Source organism: Acipenser ruthenus, chromosome 16, assembly GCF_902713425.1.
Source record: "Acipenser ruthenus chromosome 16, fAciRut3.2 maternal haplotype, whole genome shotgun sequence".
Taxonomy (NCBI): domain Eukaryota; kingdom Metazoa; phylum Chordata; class Actinopteri; order Acipenseriformes; family Acipenseridae; genus Acipenser; species Acipenser ruthenus.
The window spans coordinates 31,849,701-31,861,449 of record NC_081204.1 but is presented as its reverse complement, the minus strand read 5'-3'; positions in this window follow the sequence as shown (position 1 = coordinate 31,861,449).

The following is an 11,749-nucleotide window of genomic DNA, read 5'->3' as shown; positions in this document are numbered from 1 at the left end:
AGAAGGCCTTGGACATTCTGTAGCACGTTATAGAAATCTTCAGAATCTGGAGCACAATGTCTGTCTGTCTGTCTGTCTGTCTGTCTGTCTCTCTGTCTGTCAGTCTGTCTGTCTGAGGTTCATTACAAAGCCCTATGTAATCTGTAAACAAATAAACAGCAAAAGTAACAGGAAAAGTAAAGTAAACAGCTTCTTCAGAGCTCGAAACCCTGGGACAGTAGCCAGGGTGTCTGAATGCCCGTCTAGTTCTGTTCAAACCGGAGTGGAGAAGCCCCGAGGGGTAAGAGAGCTCCTGGCACTGGGGCGGACACGCTGAGTGAGCGAGTGGATCAGCTTGTTGTGTGCACCAGTCAGTATGTCTCAGTGTGTGCAATCATGTATTCTTCATCAGAGGATCATCAATGAAATGAAATCTCCCCGATCAGGTGAACAACAGTTTTTTTTGTTTTTTTTTATTGAACTCCCATTTCCGTAAAAGGAACAAAAAAAAAAAAAAAACAGAGTTAACCAGAAGCTCCCAAGTTTTCTCATTTAAAAACCAGAGTTAATTAAAGACTGGAGTAAACGCTTGCTTTGACAGTATAGCCCTTTGATTGTTACTGTTAACGCTGGCTCACCCCCTTTGGTAAGAGATCGCTTTCTGCAGCTTGGTGGCCCTTGCTCATGTGAGTGTGAATCAGTGATGGGTTTTCACTTTCCTTTCCCCAGTGAACTCAGTGAATGCTCTTTGCAATGTCAGTCCTCACGGTATAGCTGCATGGAACTGATCTCAGAGTTTCATGCTCTGAAATACGTTGCTTGGTTGTGAGCTGTTTACGAGGCGGCCGGGAGGTTGACCACAGCCCTGCTGTGTCCGCCGGGCCAGCCCATGATCTGAACGCAGGATCACATGTGCAGAACTTCACTGCCGCTGGTCCAGCTCTTCTGAAACTCTTCCACTGAGCCACTCCTTCAGTGTGCTTGTGATTAAACATTCCAGCCTGATCTAACATCTCCTGCCAGACCGACCCCCTTGGAAATGAGACGAGGTCCCTCATCAGATCACAAAAATGCAATCACGAAAGCCACAAAGAGCCCTGAGGTTGAGAAAGAGCATCATCGCAGCTTTAAAAAGCAGCAGCTGGTATGGACCAGTTATACATCCAAAAAGCAGCTCTGCCGTGATGTACAGACACACTGAACCAGTACCACACACTGAGCACTCTGCAGGCCCAATACAAAAACAGCAGTCTGTGGAGCATATTGTGCAACGCACTGAATGCTAACAGGGTTCTTACAGAGCCAGCTCACTGTCTTGCATTAAAAGCAATCACAGATGCAAATCTATTAATAGTTTAGAATGCAAAACAGAAGGTGCTTGTTTTTCTTTTGTGCTGTTGATTTTTCTTCTATGGCTCTTTAGTTACATGAATACAGCTCTGGCCAAAAGTTTTGCATCGCCTAGAATTTTAGGATTGAGACATCATAAAAAAAAAAATTAAAAATTAACCAACGACAGAGAGGACTGCACTGAATAACTGCTGCACTGTCTGGAACTGCAGTTTAACATCTAAAACATACGCAAGGCTGCCACTGTATTGTTGCACTTTTCCCCTGGCTATACTGTGCATTTACCAGTCCACCCTGGTTTTGCCATGTTTATTAATATGCTTTACCATACCTCGCTATTCTTTACAATACGTGCCTGTGCTTTACCGTGCTTTCACTGTGCTTTTACTCTGGTCATTTTTAATACTTCATTCCGCTGGGAATGGGACGTGGGATGAGGCTGGACGTCATTGCGCTTATTTTTCCCTTGTTGTTTGTTCAATGCTTTCATTATAAACCTGTTTAATACACTCTTTACTCTGCCAGTCACTACAAACGGCTGTTCAGCATGAAGCACTTGAGTCCCGCCCAGGGAGGGATTAGGCTTGGTTAATAGCAGAGGCCTCGCTGCCAGACCTCCAGTGAGCGTCACTCTGAGACGCTTCTCTCCCACGCAATGTGGTCCCTTTCCTGGCTCAAACACTTTGTGTGGGCCGGAAAGCAATAACCCTTTTTTATTATTAAGTATTTTTTTTTTTTTTTTTTACAATTTTTCCTTGCTTGTATTAGTTAGTTGCCATTTATTTATAAACTCTGAACACTTATACAAGTTTGCCAGAGTAGATAATAAAAAAAGCATAGCAAAGTGTAATAAAGCACAGTGAAAAAGCATGGTAAAGGATATGCAGGCATGCTCACACAGCAGACTGGACTAGAGCGCACGCTCCCGATGCTCACACAGCAGACCGGACTAGAGCGCACGCTCCCGATGCTCACACAGCAGACCGGACTAGAGCGCACGCTCCCGATGCTCACACAGCAGACCGGACTACAGCGCACGCTCCCGATGCTCACACAGCAGACCGGACTAGAGCGCACGCTCCCGATGCTCACACAGCAGACCGGACTACAGCGCACGCTCCCGATGCTCACACAGCAGACCGGACTAGAGCGCACGCTCCCGATGCTATGCAGCCTGTGTATTGAAATAAACACTGCAGGTGCTTGATGAGTAAACTGCACATGCAAATACTGGACGAGATCGCTCTTACTTGGAACATCTACAGGAACCCTAAATGACGCACAGAGGTGGAAAGTTCATGTGAATTTTTTAAGCCACGAAATGTAATTCACACTCAATAGTGCAATTGGTTCTGGGTCGAGCCTGCACAGTCATTCAATGCAATAGTATATCCCCTTCGTTCACGATCTTTTAAATTGAAATGTTTATACAGTTTGTGTGAACTCTGTGGAGTTTCGAGAATAGATCCACAGATAACGAAGCATGGTACAATTACACGCAGTGAGTGAAGGGGTATAGAGGAACTCAGAACTTCTGCACAAAGAAAGAAAGATAATTATTTCTACGCGTGGAGCATTGCAGCGTAACCAAACACAACCAGAACCCGCAGCTTGCTTTATAACTGCAGGTCCGCGGTCCGGTCCAGTCCAGCATTTATTTAATATCCGCGAGAGCCGCAATAAAAAGAAAGTAGCGGAGCGTGGAGACGTGACGCCGAATAACGATTGCTTGGCACGGGAAGTGTTTAAATAAAAAGTGGGCGAGACATTGAGAAGGGATCGCTGGGCCGTAAAGCAGGAAAGACAAACACCTCTGTTTTTTTTTTTTTGTTTTTTTTTTACATTTCTTTTTTTTAAAAGAATTTAGATTCCGCCCAGTAACAGTGTGGGGTGACCTCAGCCAATCATTATTGAGCACACACAGCCAATAGGAAAGCGTGCGTTGGTCTGTTCTACAGCGGCTGCGCACAGTTTGCGTACTTGTCTTGCAGATTCTATCAAATACCAAAAACTGAACACCGTTAAAAAGCTTTACTTTGTGACACTATTACAAAAACAGGACCCAACTTCTTTGAAGTAGACATAGTTGTCCATTCGAAGTGCTGCTGTTCCGTGATTCCACAAACGGTATTATTATTATTATTATTAGTATTATTATTATTATTATTATTATTATTATTATTATTATTATTATTATTATTATTATTATTATTATATAATATGGTATGTATGCACACTCTTAAAATGCATACGTATACATTTTTTCAAATATTTCAGTTTTTGCAAGCACTGAAGTACAGTTGCATTATTTGCATAGTAGAAAAAAATAATATTAAAATTACAACTTTAGGTTAGTAATATATATTATATAAGTGGGGATCACTTTCTGACGATGTTCTTTCTGGCTCTATACTGGTATATATTTTCTTCTTCTCGGTGTTAGATACACATACACGACACAAATGAACATGAGACGTGAAGAGCATATATGTACTGCACTCATTCGCCATGCTTTACCTCTCCTCTGTATTTGGTTGACTGTACTTTCCAATGCTTTACCATGCTGCTATAGCCTTTGTCCTCGGTTTAGCGTACTCTGCGCTTCTCCATGCATTCTCATGCATTTCTCATAAGTCTCTCTGCTCCATCCTTGATCTACACCACAGCCCTAATCAGCTTAGTCTCTTGTGAACAAAGGATCATGTCAGTATTAGATGAGGTCATGAGAGGTGCACAGAGTCCAGACAGCTACCTGCCTGCTCCTGAAGTGACAAGTGGATGAAATGACTCATCCACTCTGCCTCCCAGTCCCCAAGCTTTAACCACTAAGCCACATTACCTCCCAGTCCCTCAGCTTAAACCACTAAGCCAAATTGCCTCCCAGTTCCTCAGCTATAACCATTAGGTCACACTGCCTCCCAGTCCATCAGCTATACCCGCTTGGACACACTGCCTCCCAGTCCCTAAGCACTAATCACTAGGCCACACTGCCTCCTAGTCTCTAAGCTCTCACTTTTAGGTCCAACTAAACATTTCAAAGCTGAAGGATTGGGGTCAGTGTTTTACACATTTAGCAAAGCCACCAAAGCAGTCAGCATTAAAAAAAACAGGTCTGTGTTGTTGTGAGAAACACTTCCGGTGATCTCCTCAGTTGCTTGTTTTTTGCAATGTTGAAATGGCAGCATGCAAATCAGCAGATTAGCAATTTAGCAAACACTGCAGCGAAAGCAATCGTGCTCAGGAAATGAATGCAAGTTTATGAAAAACAAGGGATTTCAACTAATGTGATGCAACTGGGCCCAGAGTTACTTCTTGTACGTGATGACCTTCTCACTGCATAAAGACAGCTGAAACCTATTATACAGTAATCCTGCACAGTGTCCCATCAACTAAAATAACATGAGCAGCTGGTCGTGCACACATCCAGTCAAATGAATAGAGAGCTGTGTACTCTGAGCAACTGAGGATACATCTAGAGAACTCAGGACTGGAGATCTGAGAGCCAGCAAATTCAATACAACAGAACTCAGGACTAGGGACCTGAGAGCCAGAAAATTCAATACAGTCTAGTCTAGATAACTCAGTACTGTGCTGAGTTATCAATACAGTATAGAGACTCTGGAAAAAGTAGTTCCCTTTGTCAATTTAAGAGACCTTTTTTTCCATGTGTTGCGTACTGATGTCACTTCCAGTTCCAGGTGGTGACGAGGCCTCCGGCAGGACTCCATGACCTTGTGTTAGCCAGCAAGGTCACAACTGTCCAGATAATAAAACCTGATTTCCCAGCCAGCTCGTAACTTCACCAAGAGTGAAGCGGGACTGAGCTAACCTAGAGCTCTGGAACGCTCTCCATGGCAACCAGGTGTGCCCTGTGACCTCCCGCTCTGTGGTTGTGAATAAGGGGGGCCCCCTCTACTGTGCACAGTGTATGAAGCACTATACTGTGCACAGTGTATGAAGCACTATACCATGCACAGTGTATGAAGCACTGCACTGTGCAGTGTATGAAGCACTATACCGTGCACAGTGTATGAAGCACTATACTGTGCACAGTGTATGAAGCACTGCACTGTGCAGTGTATGAAGCACTATACTGTGCACAGTGTATGAAGCACTATACTGTGCACAGTGTATGAAGCACTATACCGTGCACAGTGTATGAAGCACTATACCGTGCACAGTGTATGAAGCACTATACTGTGCACAGTGTATGAAGCACTATACTGTGCACAGTGTATGAAGCACTATACTGTGCACAGTGTATGAAGCACTATACTGTGCACAGTGTATGAAGCACTGCACTGTGCACAGTGTATGAAGCACTATACCGTGCACAGTGTATGAAGCACTATACTGTGCACAGTGTATGAAGCACTATACTGTGCACAGTGTATGAAGCACTATACCGTGCACAGTGTATGAAGCACTGCACTGTGCAGTGTATGAAGCACTATACCGTGCACAGTGTATGAAGCACTATACCGTGCACAGTGTATGAAGCACTATACCGTGCACAGTGTATGAAGCACTATACCGTGCACAGTGTATGAAGCACTATACCGTGCACAGTGTATGAAGCACTATACTGTGCACAGTGTATGAAGCACTATACCGTGCACAGTGTATGAAGCACTATACCGTGCACAGTGTATGAAGCACTATACCGTGCACAGTGTATGAAGCACTATACCGTGCACAGTGTATGAAGCACTATACCGTGCACAGTGTATGAAGCACTATACTGTGCACAGTGTATGAAGCACTATACCGTGCACAGTGTATGAAGCACTATACTGTGCACAGTGTATGAAGCACTATACTGTGCAGTGTATGAAGCACTATACCGTGCACAGTGTATGAAGCACTATACCGTGCACAGTGTATGAAGCACTATACTGTGCACAGTGTATGAAGCACTATACCGTGCACAGTGTATGAAGCACTATACTGTGCACAGTGTATGAAGCACTATACCGTGCACAGTGTATGAAGCACTATACCGTGCACAGTGTATGAAGCACTATACTGTGCACAGTGTATGAAGCACTATACCGTGCACAGTGTATGAAGCACTATACTGTGCACAGTGTATGAAGCACTATACTGTGCAGTGTATGAAGCACTATACCGTGCACAGTGTATGAAGCACTATACCGTGCACAGTGTATGAAGCACTATACTGTGCAGTGTATGAAGCACTATACTGTGCACAGTGTATGAAGCACTATACCGTGCACAGTGTATGAAGCACTATACTGTGCACAGTGTATGAAGCACTATACCGTGCACAGTGTATGAAGCACTATACCCTGCACAGTGTATGAAGCACTATACTGTGCACAGTGTATGAAGCACTATACTGTGCACAGTGTATGAAGCACTATACTGTGCACAGTGTATGAAGCACTATACTGTGCACAGTGTATGAAGCACTATACTGTGCACAGTGTATGAAGCACTATACCGTGCACAGTGTATGAAGCACTATACCCTGCACAGTGTATGAAGCACTATACTGTGCACAGTGTATGAAGCACTATACTGTGCACAGTGTATGACTTGCATTACTTGCTAATGTATGGAATTCCACTTCCCTGTGGTTTACTGTACTACTTGTCTCAACTCCTCCTCATTGCAATTTCTTCTAGGTGAATTTCCCAATGGTGAGACTGCATAGCTGTCCCTTTATCCCCTGGCAGAAGTGAAAGAATGACTTTGACAGTGACTGGCAGAGTGGATGCTGCAAGACCGGGGAATTACAACAAACCAGCGTCGTTCAGGGTTTCAGTCTTAGACACAAACCTCTTCCTGTGTCTAGTTGTGTAATCTTACCACATACAGTATGTGACGCAGAGTCAGTATTGCAGCGGAGCAGGCAGGGGAAACTCATTCCAACAATGGGAGTTACCTCACTGAAGCAGGCAGTGGGTTACCAGTCTGAGTGGAGCGCTCCCTGTCCAACAGCAAGTGCCCTCTGAAGCGTCTTTAGATTTAAAGAGCGACCTGCAGATCACTGACCGTGTCTTTCTGAAGGGCCCTCCACTTCAGCATGGGACACATAATCATGATGGGATTGTTATTAGTAACACACGTGTCTGGTTAGATAACAGAGATGCCCCCAGCGTTCGTTTTGTGACAGCGTGGCTCATCCCTTCAGCCATGCTGAGCATGACGTGTGCACGGGGCAAACACTGACCCAGCAGCAGCCTCATGGTTCCCTGCTGTTATCTGAACACAGCCTCTGGGGTAGGACATTAAGAGTTCCTTGGTTTAAACAGCTGCCATGTACAGTAGAGCACAAGCTGTCTTGGTACTGCCTTCCCTTTAGCAGCACCCCCTGCTGGTGAGAGACTGCACTACCCCCTGGTCAACTACAGGCCTGCTCCCCCTGACTGGAGCGTGTGTGTGTGTATAGACAGTGTATTTATAGAGAGGGTGTATATATATATACTCTGGTGCTTTCAGTTTGGTCTACTGCCGAGGTTGCTGTGGCCACTGACTGTGTACGAGGTTTCTTTGACAACAGTAGAGAAGCTGGAAGCTTTAATCAGTTCATACATCAGGAAATGGTTGGGAGTTCCACGCTGCCTCAGCAGAGTGGGACTTTATGGTAAAGGAATACTGCAGCTACCAGTCTCTGCTCTAACCGAGGAGTTTAAGTGCGCCAAGGTCAGACTGGAAATGACATTAGTAGAGTCACGCGATAAATGCGTAAGGGAGGCAGCACCTGTGTTGAAAACTGGAAGAAAGTGGGCGGCAAAGAAAGCTGTGGAAGATGCAAAGGCTGCCCTTCGAATTGGTGATATCATGGGGCAAGTTCAGCATGGAAGAGGGGGTCTTGGTTTCAGTTCAACTCCTCCTACATGGCACAAGGCGGCCCCAGCTCAAAGAAGGAAGCTGGTAGTCAACGAGGTGCAGAAGCAGGAGGAGAGGATGAGGTGTATAAAGGCCATTTCCCAGGCCAAACAGGGAGAATGGATGAGATGGGAGAGTGTGGAACAACGCAAGATTGGCTGGCAAGACCTATGGTCAATGGAACAGAGCAGGATCAGTTTCCTCATCAGGTCAACATATGATGTTCTCCCATCACCACAGAACCTAAACCTCTGGGTAGGAGAGGATCCCTCATGTCCTTTGTGTTCATCACCTGCAACATTAAGGCACATTTTGACAGGATGTAAGGTGGCTCTTAGCCAAGGACGGTTTACTTGGCGCCATGACCAGGTGCTGCGATGTTTGGCCTTAGCATTGGAAGACAAGCGTAACATGACCAATAAGTTGCCACCTGTTCCATCAAAACATTACACACAAAAGACAACATTCCTCCGCCCAGGAGAGCAACCACCAAGAAAAGGTGTTAAAACCAATCCTCGCCCAGGACAACTGGAAGCTGCTAGAGACTGGAATATGCTGGCAGATGTTGGTCAACGGCTTATTTTTCCACCTGAGATTGCCACCACTAACCTTCGACCAGATATTGTCTTGTGGTCTGGATCAGCACGCCTTGTTCACCTGGTAGAGTTAACAGTGCCATGGGAGGACGCTGTAGATGAGGCGTATGAGAGGAAGAAACTGCGGTATGCTCAACTAGCCACTGAAGCGGAACAGCGAGGATGGAGAGTTCGGGTTTACCCAGTGGAAGTGGGTTGTCGAGGATTTGTGGCACACTCTACAACCCGGTTTCTCAGAGACGTCGGATTCAGTGGCCAAGAGTTGCGTCGCACAGTGAAGAACTTATCTGAAGCAGCAGAGAGGAGCAGCAACTGGCTGTGGTTGAGACGGAAAGATTCTGGCTGGGGACAGGTAAGTAAGCTGGGCTGAGTTGAGTGGGGGACGGAGGGGGGTGATGCTGGGACGCCAGAATCACCGTCGAGCCCTCTTGAGGTGTCGTGGGCTAGTCGACGAAACACTGAGGATGGAAGGTGCCCACTTGAAAACCCCAGAGATGTACCCTACTTAGCTCAATCCAGACGGTTGTCATGCTGATGCGCTGGGGAGGCCGCACTTTGGTTGATCCCCGGAGCCAGCATCGCAGCCGTCGTGTGTGCTGATGCGCCAGGGAGGCAAAATAAGCTGATCCCTGGAGCCAGCATTACACTTCAGCCATTAACACCAGACAGAAGGATATCTACATCATCATATGGAAGGAAACGTAAATGGATGGAGACACATATGGATCACATTAGTTTACTGTAAAGCTACGTCTTAGTTGGTGCTTATCTTGGCGAGAGCCGAGTTCAAATCAGCATGAAGTTTTAACATCTACTCTCGTGTAATGGAAATCATGAAGATCTGGATACGTCCAGTGACTGCTGTGAATAGTGCAGCTGGCAACAAGGGAAAGACCTTGTGACAGCCTGGAGAGACAGCTGACAGGAGGAAAGAGACCCCATTGGGGCTGGTAAGGGTTAGCTACCCTTGTCGGCAGAATCCAGCTCTGTGTTTACAGGATGCTGGAGACACCCGCCCAAGGCTTCTAAGAAATTAAAGAGAAAAATACCCCTAGAGTCTGCGAGAGCGGGGGCGGAAGATGACTCAACGTTGGACAACACGGTTAACGACTTAGGAACGGAAACGGATATGAGTATGGAGAGTACTTCACAAAAGACTAGTTCAAGATCTGCAGTTAACAAAGACATAGAACTCCAGGTTTGTGTCTGCGGCTGGAGCAAGGCGACAACGGTCAGGGGTTTGAAGATTCATCAAGGGAGAATGAAATGCTTGAGGAAGAAGGGACAAGGGCCTCGCATTGATCAGTACTTCTTACGAAGTCAGTCAAGTCAGTCGAATGAAATCCAGCGACAGGAAGCAAACCACAGTTCGCAGGATATCAGCACCCCTGTCATAGATGTGAGGAGGACTTGCATGGACACAGTTAGTGATGAACCTAATGATCCTTGTGAACCCGGTCAGACAAACCAGCATAAGAGAGAAAAGAACCTCAACGGGCACAAGCCTGGAGTTAAATGGCCAAGAGCTTGTGAGAAAACTGCATGGGACACAGTAAACACAGATCTCTGCGTTGCATTGGAAAGATTAAGTGGAACAGTTGAAAAGAAGCTGGATAAATTTGGGGACATCATCTACGCATATGGAAGTGAGAGGTTTGGAGTTGAAAAAAGGAAGGAAAAAGTACAAACTATTCCTGGAAAGTCTAGACGGCAGCAGGAGATTGAACGCTTAGTTAGAGAAAGGAGACAGCTGAGGAACCAATGGAGAAGAGCAGAACAAAGTCAGAAGGAGGGACTCAATCTCTTACAAAGGGTCATAAAAGATAAGCTTGCAACATTGCGCAGAGCTGAGCGCCTACGGAAACGCTACAAAAAGAAGGAGCGTGCGAGAGCTAACTTTTATAAAGACCCATTCAAATTTGTAAAGAAGTTATTCACCAGTGAGAAGAATGGCACACTAAAAGCATCTAAGGTTGAGCTGGAGAGATATTTGGAGGAAACACATACAGATTCAAAAAGGCAGGAGCCTATGTCAATTCCGTCAGACATCCCACCTATCAATCCACCAGAATACCAAATGGAGGACTGTGCACCTAAGTGGAAAGAAATAGAGCAAGCTGTGAAAAAAGCAAGGGCTTCATCATCTCCAGGGCCTAATGGAGTTCCGTACAGAGTGTACAAGAGTGCTTCAGGAGTTCTACGAATTCTGTGGAAATTGATGAAAGTGGCATGGGAAAAACAGGTTGTACCAAGAGCATGGCGCCGAGCAGGTGGAGTCTTTATACCTAAAGAAAAAGATTCTACAAGCATCAGTCAGTTTCGTCCCATTTCCCTATTAAACGTAGAAGGCAAGATTTTCTTCAGCATTATTGCTCAGAGATTGTCAGCTTACCTATTAAAGAACTGCTTCATTGACACTTCAATACAAAAAGCGGGCATTCCAGGTTTCCCAGGTTGCTTAGAACACATCAATGTGATCTGGCAACAAATTCAATCAGCTAAAAAGGAGAGGAAGGAGCTCCATGTGACATTCCTGGATTTGGCTAATGCATATGGTTCAGTGCCACATGAACTACTTTGGGCAGCATTTGATTTTTTCAGTGTACCGATGACAATAACAAATTTAGTGAAAGCCTATTTTGGAGATTTGCAATTCAGTTTTTCAACTTCAGAATTCAGCACTACATGGCAATGCCTAGAGGTTGGAATAATGGCAGGATGCACCATTTCTCCACTGGCTTTTACCATGGCAATGGAAGTAATCATTAGGGCATCAAAATGGGTAGTAGGAGGAGAGCGCTTGGCTTCTGGAATGCGACTACCACCAATTCGAGCATACATGGATGACATGACAACCATGACTACAACAGTAGCCTGCACTAATCGATTATTGGGCAAATTAACCAATAACATTGAATGGGCACGAATGCAATTCAAGCCCACTAAATCAAGGAGCATCTCTATAATTA